This window comes from Mchenga conophoros, linkage group LG7 (assembly GCF_057382185.1).
Source record: "Mchenga conophoros isolate Kocher_MC1m ecotype Shallow Benthic linkage group LG7, M_conophoros_male_GT1.1, whole genome shotgun sequence".
Taxonomy (NCBI): domain Eukaryota; kingdom Metazoa; phylum Chordata; class Actinopteri; order Cichliformes; family Cichlidae; genus Mchenga; species Mchenga conophoros.
This window is the reverse complement of record NC_140532.1, coordinates 67,465,531-67,479,302: the sequence shown is the minus strand read 5'-3', so window position 1 is coordinate 67,479,302 and position 13,772 is coordinate 67,465,531.

Genomic DNA, 13,772 nt, shown 5'->3' with positions numbered 1-13,772 from the left:
GGGCTGTAGCTACATGCGACTATTTTTAACTCAAAGACTCGCTCGCTCCACGTGAACAGTGCTCGTGAAAAAATGGGAGAAGTTGGGCAGGATCTCACGTTTCTTCAAAAACAGCAAGAAATGAAAACTGCTGCACATTAAAGAGACAAAAGACCCAAAAGGGCTCCCTGCATCAGCACTGCACAGGTGTGCAGGTGTGTTTGCAGCGGACTGGACCGAGTGGGCTCTTATCACAGGGATTTGGAGGATAGCCAAACGCTGAGGCTCTGGGTCAGATGGCGGTTGGCACAGTGTTTGTTTGTGCTGATCGACTGCTTCCCTCCTCCTTGTTCTCCAGCCCTAACCCTAACCTTAAGCAGCACTTTAATGATGGTAGAGGTGTCTTCCAACACGATTTAAATAAAACAAACATACATGTGTAGATTCATTCCAAATGGTTCTCATGATTCCTCATTTTTCCGATCTTGTAATATAGGGACGTGTTGGATGCCCAGAAGCGTAACATACTGACGGTTTGTCAGTGTTAGGTTTTGTATTGTTGATTGTCATTTATGCTTAGAAATATTTAACCATATATTCTTAGAGGTGTATAATCAATTGTGTAGTGGTAGGCTGTGTGATCTCTAACAGGCTAGAATGCACACCCACAGCCTAGGAGCATAAGAGAGATCCTATCATCTCTTCGTTGATATATGGTTTAGCAAACACACGTATATCTCTTTAAGTATGAGAGCCTTTTGTTTAGATAGATCTGCTAGACTCCTGGCACCAGCTTTGGGGAGTCTTCACAGGGTCACATCTTGACCCCACACACACACACACAGGCAAGGTACTCTTTGTGTGTATGTAGACGTTATATGTTAATGAACCTATGCAACCTCAATAAAAGAACAGTGGTACGGGAGGACGGAGAGAGCAACTGGGGTCAGGCGAAGGAGCGGCGCCTGTCCGGTTCTCTCCCGTGCACGAGAAACATGAAGTCTTTGCCTACTTGTGTCTTGCTTTGCAGTGTAATTATATTGTCTTCAACGTACCAGCGGATAGGTTCAAGCTACAAACCTATCAGTCAGTATTGTCGGTTTGGGAGTGAGAACATGTTGTTGTACGCCACTTTTCTGCTCTATTCGAGCACTAAACGCTCTTTCTGACTACTTCACCTGCTACATTACACCTTTTGACCTCACATTTACACACAGTTACACTCCAGTGTATGCACAGGAGAAACATCAGGGTTCATACGCAGCCTGTTTGTAGATCCTCTGAGGTTTGTCTGACTGCACTGAATGATGATGCTCTGGACAATCACCACTTTTGTTTGTGTGCAGCTGGTTCACTTCAAGCTGTTTTATTCTTTAAGTCAGTGAGAGCACTTCAGCTCCCAGGCTGACTCCAAGCGGTGCCTCTTGTAAATAAATATTTTGTGCGCTGCATGACAAAAAGCTTTAATCCAAGTTAACCTTTTTTCAGCTTTTTGTATCCGTGCAGGAGACGCCGTGTCGTCTCTGAACTAGGTCAGCCAGTTAAAGGGAAGTTTCCAGCTCCATGTATTTAATAGAGTGGCTTTGCACAGTTTGAAATAATCCTTCTTATACTGCACCTTTGTTGCAGCTTCTCAGTCTGCGCTGTGTCTGAAACGAGCCCTTTTAGCTCCTCCTCCTTTTGGTCACTTTCCTCTGGGTGTCTGTGCCCGAGATGATGATCTTAGGGATGTCCCCTCTCTGTGACATCACTGGGATCCAAGAGCAAAAAAACTGAGTGCTTAGAGCAGCCTGAGCTTTGGCTCACAGGGATCACTTGTACACACAGTGACCTCACTTTTAGTAACCTTGGTTGTGAACATCTGCTTTCAGCTCCTCGTCCACCTCCATCATTCCAGCCCTCTGCATGTCCTGTTCTCGTCCTCTCTCCTCTGCACACGTCCAAATGATCGCAGCCTCACCTTTCTATCTTCGAGTCATCCCTCCGATCTAATCACTTCTAGTCCTGTCCATCCAGCTCAGTGTTATGTTCCCATGCCTGGTCTAGTCCCATCTGTGTGTCGAGTTAGTTGAATTTTGTTTAGTGCTTTGTTCTTGTTGTCCGGATGTTCTCTCTGTTTAGTTTTTCCAGTTTTTGGCCTTTTTAGTTTTCATTTTCTGGGTTTTGATCTCCGTTAATGTTGTTTTGTATTCCTGCGCCTTGTGTCAGGCATCGAACAGCCAACAATAAAGACATTTTGTTCCAATTCCTCAGTTCCACATTTGGGTCTCCTAACCGCTACACAGCACTACATGATAGTGAAAACTTTAGTGGAATTACCTATCTTTAGCTCTGCTGCGTCAAGCTCCGCCCCTTTCTTGTCTGAGCCACCATTTCCACACCATCAAACATCAGTGACGTCGCCCACTGTGAGTCAGTGTAACTACCAGGTGAAAAGAAAAGAGAGTACGGTTCACCCGGGGCTGACCTGCTCACACACCTGAGCGCTATCACCTCATTATCTCCCTGTACTCACGGACCTGCTCGAGCCCACTCTTCAGTGCAGACTGTTGTCCCATCGGCGGCGTGGACCTTTCAGATGGCTGAAGATGTGCTTTCTGAGGGATTCTCCACTTGCTGGTTCGTTCCTGAGGAAGCAGAAAGGAAGGACTCTGTTCATACCTGTCTGCCTCCACCGCTGTCTTACCTCCAGGAGGATCTCTCCCTCTCCTGCTTTAGTTCTGGGCTAAAGTCTTATCAGCAGCATAATTTTCTTCTACGCAGCTCTGGCCAAGAAAGGAATCAATTTCTATTCTGTGCTCCTTCGTCTTGGTGGTATCGACGGCCTCTGAACCTTAACCAAGAAATGATGCCGTAGTAAATCCAAGCAACCTGACAGCGTACAGTCGAAGAAACAGATGTGCTCACAGATTTTATGGATCTTTCTGGGTAATTTAGGGCTGCAATGTGTTTCTTGTAAACTGTTATTACTATACATGAAGCCAAACAACATTCAATTCAGTGTTTTTCATACAGCGCCAAACGAGTCGCCTCAAGGTTCTTTATATTGTCAGGTCGACCCTACAATAATACATACGGAGAAAAACCCACCAATCATATGACCCACTATGAGCAAGCACTTTGGGACAGTGGGAAGGAAAAGCTGCTCGGCTGAGGTATCAAACGTTATACTGGTTAAATTTTAATCAAACATTTATCTGCAGAACAAGATATGAGCTTTTTGTCCTGATCCGCAGAGAGTGAGAAATGGAACTGTTGGGAGAAATCCTTATTGATCCATAACAGTGAGCGTTTATTACTGATCTGTACAACAAAGCCAACAAAGTGAAGCACCTGTGCCTCACCTGCTGTGCACAAACAGAGGATAACTGATATTTTGTGTCTTTTACTATTGATAACTTCGATCCACAGCAATCAATATCCTGCGTTTTCACATTTCTGTATTAACCGTGCATGAGTAAATTTGAACTTAACTGAATTTCTCAGTTGTCTTTAACCAAACACATACAAATCAAAACTAATGGAGCCTAAATTCTGCCTGCAATGGACAACCGATTATTAAAACCTGCGAGTCGGATGGTTGAGGTCCAAGAGTCAGGAGCGCGGTTAGCTGTGGTTAGGAGGTCTTCAGCACGTCCGTCCAGCCAGTTCCACGATTGTCTCCTCTGAGGGAAAACAGGAAATAAAGAAAGTACGAGAGATGGTGTCAAATTCTCCAGTTCTTATGATCTTGGGCTGAAGGAAGGACAGTACTCAGTGTATAAATGCTCAATCAACAATCATTTTATTCCATACAACACTTTTGAGCATAAACCATCCGGAGAGGAGATGAGCGCAGGAGGGTGTCCGCCTGATCTCGAAGTTTCTGAGTGTTCCTCACATTCTTATAGCTTCAGCCACCCATAACATCCACATGCTTTCTCTCTCTCAGTGAGCCTGAGTTATGGCCTCGGCTTCCTGTGCAGTCTGTTCTGTTCCTTTCTAATCAGACAAATAAGGTCCTGACTCTCTGAAAACAGTGTTTCTTATACCTCAGCAGTATCATGCATCATCAAACAACATCATTCATTCACAATAAATCAGCAGTCTAATGTAATACAAATCAGTTTAATAAGTGTAATAGTTATCACCTCTTCAGGAGAATAATGCAAACTAAACTACATAATGATTTCACAATCTTTAATTAGGGGTCTAACGTGGCATAAGGTAATATAATAATCTCACAATGGACAACAGATCAGTGCAAAGGCGTTTCTCTGGTGAATGCCTCCTGATGTAAAAGAACCCACCCACCACTTTAATCACACTCTAGATCTTGTTTTAACATATGGCATAGAAACTGAACATTTAACAGTGTTTCCTGAAAACCCTCTGCTGTCTGATCATTTCCTGATAACATTTACATTTACAATAATTGATTACACAGCGGTGGAGAGTAGACTTTATCACAGTAGATGTCTTTCTGAAAGCGCTGTAACTAAGTTTAAGAATATAATCCACCCACTGTTATCATCTCCAATGCCCTGTACCAACACAGAGCAGAGCAGCTATCTGAACGCTGCTCCAACAGAGGTCGATTATCTTGTTAATAATTTCACCTCCTACCTACGTACGACTCTGGATACTGTAGCTCCTGTGAAAACTAAGGTCTCTAATCAGAAGTACCTGACTCCGTGGTATAATTCTCAAACACGTAGCCTAAAGCAGATGACTCGTAATCTGGAGAGGAAATGGCGTGTCACAAATTTAGAGGATCATCATTTAGCCTGGAGAAATAGTTTGCTGCTTTATAAGAAAGCCCTCCGCAAAGCCAGAACATCTTACTATTCATCACCGATTGAAGAAAATAAGAACAACCCCAGGTTTCTCTTCAGCTCTGTAGCCAGGCTGACAAACAGTCAGAGCTCTTTTGAGCCAACCATCCCTTTAACCTTAACTAGTAATGACTTCATGAACTTCTTCACAAATAAAATTTTTATCATTAGAGAAAAAATTACCAGTAATCATCCCACAGATGTAATATTATCTACAGCTACTCTTAGTACCATTGATGTTAAGTTAGACTCTTTTTCTCCAATTGATCTTTCTGAGTTAACTTCAATAATTACTTCCTCCAAACCATCAACGTGTCTTTTAGACCCCATTCCTACAAAACTGCTCAAAGAAGTCCTGCCATTAATTAATGCTTCGATCTTAAATATGATCAACCTATCTCTAATGATCGGCTATGTACCACAGGCCTTCATGCTGGCTGTAGTTAAACCTTTACTCAAAAAGCATCTCTAGACCCAGCAGTCTTAGCTAATTATAGGCCAATCTCCAACCTTCCTTTCATATCAAAAATCCTTGAAAGAGTAGTTGTCAAACAGCTAACAGATCATCTGCAGAGGAATGGTTTATTTGAAGAGTTTCAGTCAGGTTTCAGAGCTCATCACAGCACAGAAACAGCTTTAGTGAAGGTTACAAATGATCTTCTTATGGCCTCTGACAGTGGACTCATCTCTGTGCTTGTCCTGCTAGACCTCAGTGCAGCGTTCGATAGTGTCGACCATAATATCCTATTAGAGCGATTAGAACATGCTGTAGGTATTACAGGTACTGTGCTGCAGTGGTTTGTATCATATCTATCTAATAGACTCCAGTTTGTGCATGTAAATGGAGAGTCCTCTTCACACACTGAGGTTAATTATGGAGTTCCACAGGGTTCAGTGCTAGGACCAATTCTGTTTACATTATACATGCTTCCCTTAGGCAGCATCATTAGAAGACATAGCATACATTTTCACTGCTATGCAGATGACACCCAGCTCTATCTGTCCATGAAGCCAGATAACACACACCAATGAGTTAAACTGCAGGAATGTCTTAAAGACATAAAGACCTGGATGGCCGCTAACTTTCTGCTTCTTAATTCAGATAAAACTGAGGTTATTGTACTCGGCCCTGAAAAGCTTAGAAATATGGTATCTAAGCAGATTCTTCCTCTGGATGGCATTACCTTGGCCTCCAGTGACGCTGTGAGGAACCTTGGAGTCATTTTTGACCAGGACATGTCCTTCAATGCACATATTAAACAAATATGTAAGACTGCTTTCTTCCATTTGTGCAACATCTCTAAAGTTAGAAATATCCTGTCTCAGAGTGACGCTGAAAAACTAGTTCATGCATTTATTACTTCCAGGCTGGACGACTGTAATTCATTATTATCAGGAAGTCCAAAAAACTCGCTGAAAAGCCTTCAACTAATCCAAAATGCTGCAGCAAGAGTCCTGACAGGGACTAGAAAGAGAGAGCAGATTTCTCCTGTTTTGGCTTCCTGTTAAATCCAGAATTCAAAATCCTGCTCCTCACATACAAGGTCTTAAATAATCAGGCCCCATCTTATCTTAATGACCTTGTAGTACCATATCACCCTATTAGAGCGCTCCGCTCTCGCTCTGCAGGCCTACTTGTTGTTCCTAGAGTATTTAAAAGTAGAATGGGAGGCAGAGCCTTCAGTTTTCAGGCCCCTCTTCTGTGGAACCAGCTTCCAGTTTGGATTCAGGAGACAGACACTATCTCTACTTTCAAGATTAGGCTTCAAACTTTCCTTTTTGCTAAAGCATATAGTTAGGGCTGGACCAGGTGACCCTGAATCCTCCCTTAGTTATGCTGCAATAGACTTAGGCTGCCGGGGGATTCCCATGATGCATTGCGTTTTTCCTTTCCAGTCACCTTTCTCACTCACTATGTGTTACCTCTCTGCATTGAATCATATCTGTTATTAATCTCTGTCTCTCTTCCACAGCATGTCTTTATCCTGTCTTCCTTCTCTCACCCCAACCGGTCGCAGCAGATGGCCCCGCCCCTCCCTGAGCCTGGTTCTGCCGGAGGTTTCTTCCTGTTAAAAGGGAGTTTTTCCTTCCCACTGTCGCCAAAGTGCTTGCTCATAGGGGGTCATATGATTGTTGGGTTTTTCTCTGTATCTATGAAGCGCCTTGAGGCGACTTTTGTTGTGATTTGGCGCTATATAAATAAAATTGAATTGAATTGAATTGAATTAAACTCTGAATCTACAGTCAGTACTTCAGCCTGACTGCTTTTACTCAGAAACATCACTAAAAACTGCACAATCCATGAAAAAGTATGTATGTGGTGGCGCGGCAGTAGCACGCAGCGGCCACTCCGGAGCCAAAGTGGTGCTGCATTGTTTATTGTTTACGTTTTTGTGTGTAGCGTGTTTATTTTGCACTATGTATGGATATCGTCGCAACTGGTGTCGGTGTCCGTGCATACAACAGCCAGACACTTTTCAACCTAAATAACCCGGTTGACGACATCCAGGATGGGCTGCGGGAAACGCTGCGTGAACTCGGCTTGCTCCGCGAACCAGGCCTCGAAGCCCCGGCCGGCGTTGCCTGATGCCGGCGGCCGGAGGTGGGGACATCGGAAGCGGTGCGCGAGGAAGCGGAAGCGCGGCAAGCGGGCGGGAGTCTGTGCTAGGCTAAAAACAAACCCTAGCCGGCCGGCTCTACCGTCCATCATCTTATCCAACGTCTGCTCCCTGGATAATAAACTAGATTACATCCGACTCCAGCAGGCTACACAACGTGAGGTTAGAGACTGCTGTGTCTTTGTTTTCACGGAAACATGGCTCAGCGACAGAGTACCGGACGCCGCTATTCAGCTAAACGGGCTGGCCTCGTTTCGCGCCGACAGAAATGCAGCTCTGTGCGGTAAGACTCGCGGTGGCGGCTTGTGTGTTTACATCAACGAGAAATGGTGCAAGACCTCTGTGCTAGTCTCTAGTTATTGCTCATCGCTGGTGGAGTTTGTGACTGTTAGATGCAGACCTTTTTATTTACCACGGGAATTCACCACTGTTTTCATTATCGGAGTGTACATTCCACCTAGCGCTAATGCTAAGGAAGCGCTATGGGAACTGTATACAAAGATCAGTGAACTGCAAAATACACACCCGGGTGGACTGTTTATTGTTGCTGGAGATTTCAACCATGCAAATCTCAAGTCAGTGCTTCCTAGATTCCATCAGTATGTGGACTTTGCAACGAGAGGGGAAAACACGCTGTATCTTGTTTACACAAACATCCCCGGCGCATATCGGGCAGAGCCCCGCCCCCACCTCGGCTACTCAGACCACATCTCTGTTATGCTAATTCCAGCATACAGACCACTCGTCAGGCGATCAAAACCGGTTCTGAAGCAGGTGAAAACCTGGCCAGCAGGAGCCATCTCTGCTCTTCAGGACTGCTTCGAGAGCACTGACTGGAACATGTTTGGGGAGGCTGCAACTTACGGCGACTTCACTGACTTGGAGGAGTACACGTCATCAGTGTCCAGCTACATCAACAAGTGCACCGATGACAGGTGCACTGTCTCCAAGACCATCATCTCACGACCCAACCAGAAACCGTGGATTACTGCGGAAGTGCGTGCACTTCTGAGGACCCGAGACTCTGCCTTCAAAGAGGGAGATAAGGTGGCGCTTAGAAGAGCGAGGGCTGAACTTTCTCGGGCCATCAGAGAGGCGAAGCTCGCACACGCCCAGAGAATCCACAACCACTTCAAGGACAGCGGCGCCGTCCTGTTGCACTTACACCCACCATCATGAAGTGCTTCGAACGGCTCGTCATGAGACACATCAAGACCCTGCTGCCCCCCTCACTGGACCCACTGCAATTTGCATACTGCCATAACCGCTCAACGGACGACGCCATCTCCACTGCACTCCATCTTTCCATGACACACTTGGACAAGAAGGACTCACACGTTCAAATGCTGTACATAGATTTCAGCTCAGCATTCAACACGATCATCCCCCAATCAACTGATCGGAAAGCTGAGCCTGTTGGGCCTGAACACCTCCCTCTGCAACTGGATCCTGGACTTTCTGACCGGAAGGCCTCAGTCAGTACGGATCGGGAACTGCACCTCCAGCACCACCACACTGAGCACTGGGACCCCACAAGGCTGTGTGCTCAGTCCTCTGCTGTTCACACTGCTGACTCATGACTGTGTAGCAACACACAGTTCAAATCACATCATTAAGTTCGCTGATGACTCATTAGCAAGAATGACGAGTCAGCGTACAGAGAGGAAGTGCAGAGGCTAACGGACTGGTGTAAAGACAACAACCTGTCTCTGAATGTTGACAAGACAAAAGAGATGGTTGTTGACTTTAGGAGGACACGAGGCGACCACTCACCGCTGAGCATCAACGGCTCCTCTGTGGAGATCGTCGACAGCACCAAATTCCTGGGCGTCCACCTGGAGAAGGACCTCGGCTGGTCCCTCAACACCAGCTCCCTGCACAAGAAAGCCCAACAGCATCTCTTCTTTCTGAGAAGACTGAGAAAGGCCCGGCTTCCACCACCGATCCTGACCACCTTCTATAGAGGAACTATCGGGAGCATCCTGAGCGGCTGCATCACTGTCTGGTTTGGGAGCTGTGCCATATCAGACCGCAAGACCCTACAGCGGATAGTGGGAACAGCAGAGAAGATCATCGGGGTCTCTCTACCCTCTATTGAGGACATCTACACCACACGCTGCATTCGCAAAGCCACCAGCATTGTGGCTGATCGGACACACCCCTCTCACACACTCTTCACACTCCTGCCATCTGGAAAAAGGTACCGAAGCATTCGGGCACACACATCCAGACTGTGCAACAGCTTTTTTCCACAAGCCATCCGTCTCCTCAGCAAAAAGGGACTGACTGATAAACACACACACATACACACACTAACATTATCACTCAGCTTAACTCAAATACCTCAAAACATTGAGACTGGACTGACTAACCAACACAAGCGCAAACACACTGACCTACACCACCAAACCATCGTACACACCAACCTGTAAATGCTCTTTTGCACAATATTATTACTGGACTTTCTGCACTAACTTCTGCACTTCCTAATTTTTGCTGCTACACTAAGGAATGTTTACTGTTCCTCCACTACCTCAACTCATCATCACAAAACCTTATTATTATGTTACGTTGTGTTTTTCTATCATTCTGTCACTTTGCTGCTCTTGTTTGCACATTTGCACGTGCACTTTGTTGTCTGCTGTCTGATAACAAAAAAAAAAAAGTCTTCCTTAGATAGTTAGATAGTTTTTTGTTAATTTATGTTGTAATTTATGTTAGGTCAGTCTGTCTTGTCTCTGCTAGCCAGCTAACTAGGCCTCTTAGTTAGCTAGTTTAGTGTTTTCTGTTAATTTATGTTGTAAATTTATGTTGCATGTAGCACCTTGGTTCCTGAAGGAACGTTGTTTCGCCTCACTGTGTACTGTTAAACTGTATATGGTTGAAGTGACAATAAAGCCAAGTTGACTTGACTTGACTTGAAAAAGGCTCCCACACAGTTTGTGCAGGAAACATGTTATTAATATAAAATGAATCACTACTGTTGTTAAAGCTGTAAAATGTTTTTCATGATTTATTCTAAAAAACCTCATAAAAACAGCCTCGCTGAGGGTTTAAATAGTTTCAGGTCATTTTCCACCTCTGTGGACTGTGATGTAACGTCGTCCCACTGTTCCCTGTACCACCAGTTTGATGTGTATCTGTTTTTCAAACAGGTTATCACCAGTGTTGGTCAAGTTACTTGAAAAAAGTTATCAGTAACTAATTACTGATTACTTCCCCAAAAAAGTAATCCCGTTACTTTACTGATTACATATTTTCAAAAGTAATTAATTACTTAGTTACTTAGTTGCTTTTTAAAAACACGATTTACACCCTGAAGAGGTGATAAAGCGATAGATCTTTCAGCCCAATTCTACTTTTTCTGCATAATCCATCATACAAAATGTAATCAGATGGAAAAGTCTCTTTTTAAAACTTGTTTTATTAGTTTTAATCTTTTAACTTTATGCATCAAGCAAACATTTAATTATCTGCAACATTCTCTGACTGGAAGAAATCAGTTTAACATTTAAACCTATTTTCTGCACATTCCAGCACATAAAATAAAATATTTTTTGTGTTTACACTCAGTCTTTCAAGTAGATGCAAGTAAAACACAGCAGAAAATAAATAAAGTCAAAGACTCAGCGGTCCTGTTGCTCTATTTTCACCTGTAAAGCAGGAGTGGTCAGGCGGAGGTTTACCCTGGTGCAGGTGTGCCGCGGTCAGTGGAAGAATCCGTGAGTTTCTCTGTGAGGTTCCCATTACGTCGTAGCTACTCGGTGCTTGTTGGAAGTTTAGGGGTTTTTTCGCTGTAAAAAGAAGTTTTCTTCCCACGCACAGCGGACACTAATGTTTTTGTCACTTTTTATGGAATCAAACTCAAAGTAAGGTCAGTACTTCCACGCTTTAAACGCTGCACGCTCATACTCTCTCTGCACTCGATATATGATCCATTGTTGATCTGCACACAGCTGTTGCCACTAACGGTGCACTCGCTTACGTCACTGTCATGAGACATTCTCGCAAAAAAATCACGGTTTTAGTAACGCAGTAACGCAGCGTTCCTATGGGAAAGTAACGGTAATCTAATTACCATTTTTGCAATAGTAATCCCTTACTTTACTCATTACTTGAAAAAAGTAATCCGATTACAGTAACGCGTTACTGCCCATCTCTGGTTATCACTCATGTGTATGCTCCCTGGGAACTTCATTAGCACGACTAGCTGGTACTGACGCCTTTACTGATTACACGTGTGTGCTAAGGAGGACACGTGTACATAATGGTGAGTTTTTGCTCCCAGCTTGTCCTCATTCCTGTGACAGACACAAATACATACTGCACTGAAAGTCTTCAGAGCTTATGGGCTCACTGTGGTTCTTATGAATAACAATGCCTGCTTTTACAAATTCTTCTCACGGGGCAGAGCAGCTTGCGTGTCAGCAAAATGCGAAATAGTCACAGACTCTCATTCGTTTGTTCGTGTTTCACTCTGTCGTACGTTGTAGTGGCGAGCTTAGCAGACAAAAAGAGACGCGTCTTCGTGACACAGGAATCGCTGAGTGTAGGATGGGTGAAACTTCATTTATGATTAATTCCCGGCATCTTTATGGTGGAGAGAGGACCTCAGCAACCACTCAGCTTCAGAAAACAGCAAGTCTCTAAACACGGTGAGCCAGCAAGGCCTAAATTAAACTGCCAACTCAAATCACATTCTTTGTGTGGATGTGACAACGTGCACAAGCGAGTGTGTTTCACACGCTTGCGTTCCTTTTGAGAGCAAATAGTGAGTGTGGCGTGAAGCGCTGTCATTGAAAAGATAAGAAAACGAGTCTGACTCACGCAGCTTGGAGTTATCAAAGGTTGGGGGAAATTGGGTATTGTTATCACATTTCCATATTCCTGTCTCCCAAATTGACTGCTGACACTTTCACATTTGAAAAGCATGAACATAACACCAGGTTGGAGGAATGCCACAGTCTGCCTTCAAGCTCAGCAGCGACAGCACATTTACAGCAAACCCAACATTAAATTTGAATCGTGCATATTTTTAATCTGGAGGAATGAAGAGCATGAATACAGGTGATAATAAATAGAGTGAGCACCTGCTCCGTTTGCTGGTCTGCAGCTTTCAGCTGTGTTTCAAGCATCAAAACACCAAAGTTTGTGACAGCACAATTAGAAAGAGAATAATAATAAATAATAATAACAGGTATGGCTCGTGTGGAGGGGGAAGCCTCTTCTCTCTGAAGAGAACTCGACAGCACGGCGTCGATTTCAAAAACTGCATCTGAACAAATCGCAAGAGCTGAAAAAGAAAAGGATCAATGCAACGGTGCCGGCGTCTCTCTTTAGCATCGCTGTACTGTATGATACTTCAAAGTTACCAACAGTACTTTGGACTTGTATTACACAAACCGTTCTTAACAAATCCTGCACTTTAAATCTGGTAACTATGTCAGCTGTAGTTTGGTTGTTGTAACAGCATCAGCACAGACGGAGGCTGAGCGTTGTTCTAAGGCCACGCCCGGATAGATTTGAAAACGGCGTCTGACAAAAGATCTGAAAACGCTGCGTGTCCACTAGACTTGTAGTCAAGAACACCTAAACCAAGACCAAGACAATACCAAGACCAGAGGGTATCGAGACCAAGACAGACCGAGTCAAGACCGAGACAAAAACGTCTTTAAGCTGCAGCCGGATGCTGCTTCGTTTACGGGTCTCGGGCATATTTATGTGTTCTTGCTTTCGCACAGCCCTCCTCACCGCTGTCCACTGTCTCACTCACTGAGAGGACAGACGGATGCTCCACTTGACTGTCGCGTCTCTCACCCTCTCTGTTTTTCACATAATGATATTATCCTATATCCTCGCATGTGATTGGCCACAATATGGCGGGATTGGAGCATAGCTGAGCCACTGTGTGAGAGCTGAGCAGCCAAAGGACATTAAGTGAGGAGCGGCTCTCGCTGATTCACTTCAAAGCACTCTGATGCTGATGCTTTTGAAATGACACATTATCGAACGTTACGTTGTGTGTCATGGATGCTGTTGACTCCAAATCTCCCGACCGCTATGTCGATCTGAGACAGCGAGACTGAGACAGCGAGACTGAGACAGCGAGACCGAGACAAGACCGAGACCACGTAAAAGTGGTCTTGAGACATCCAGCTCTAGCGTTCACACCATCGTTCTCACAGAGTTGTTCATCCACACTGAAACAGCTGAAAATGCTTACGTTCCAGCACCGTCAGACGCATGCGTTTATTCTGACGTTTATTTACGTTTATTTACGTTTATTTACTTTACAGCTCTCAGAAACATCGCGGCAAGACGTCAAGGAAAAGCACCGAGTTTTTTAAATGAGGTGGAGTTG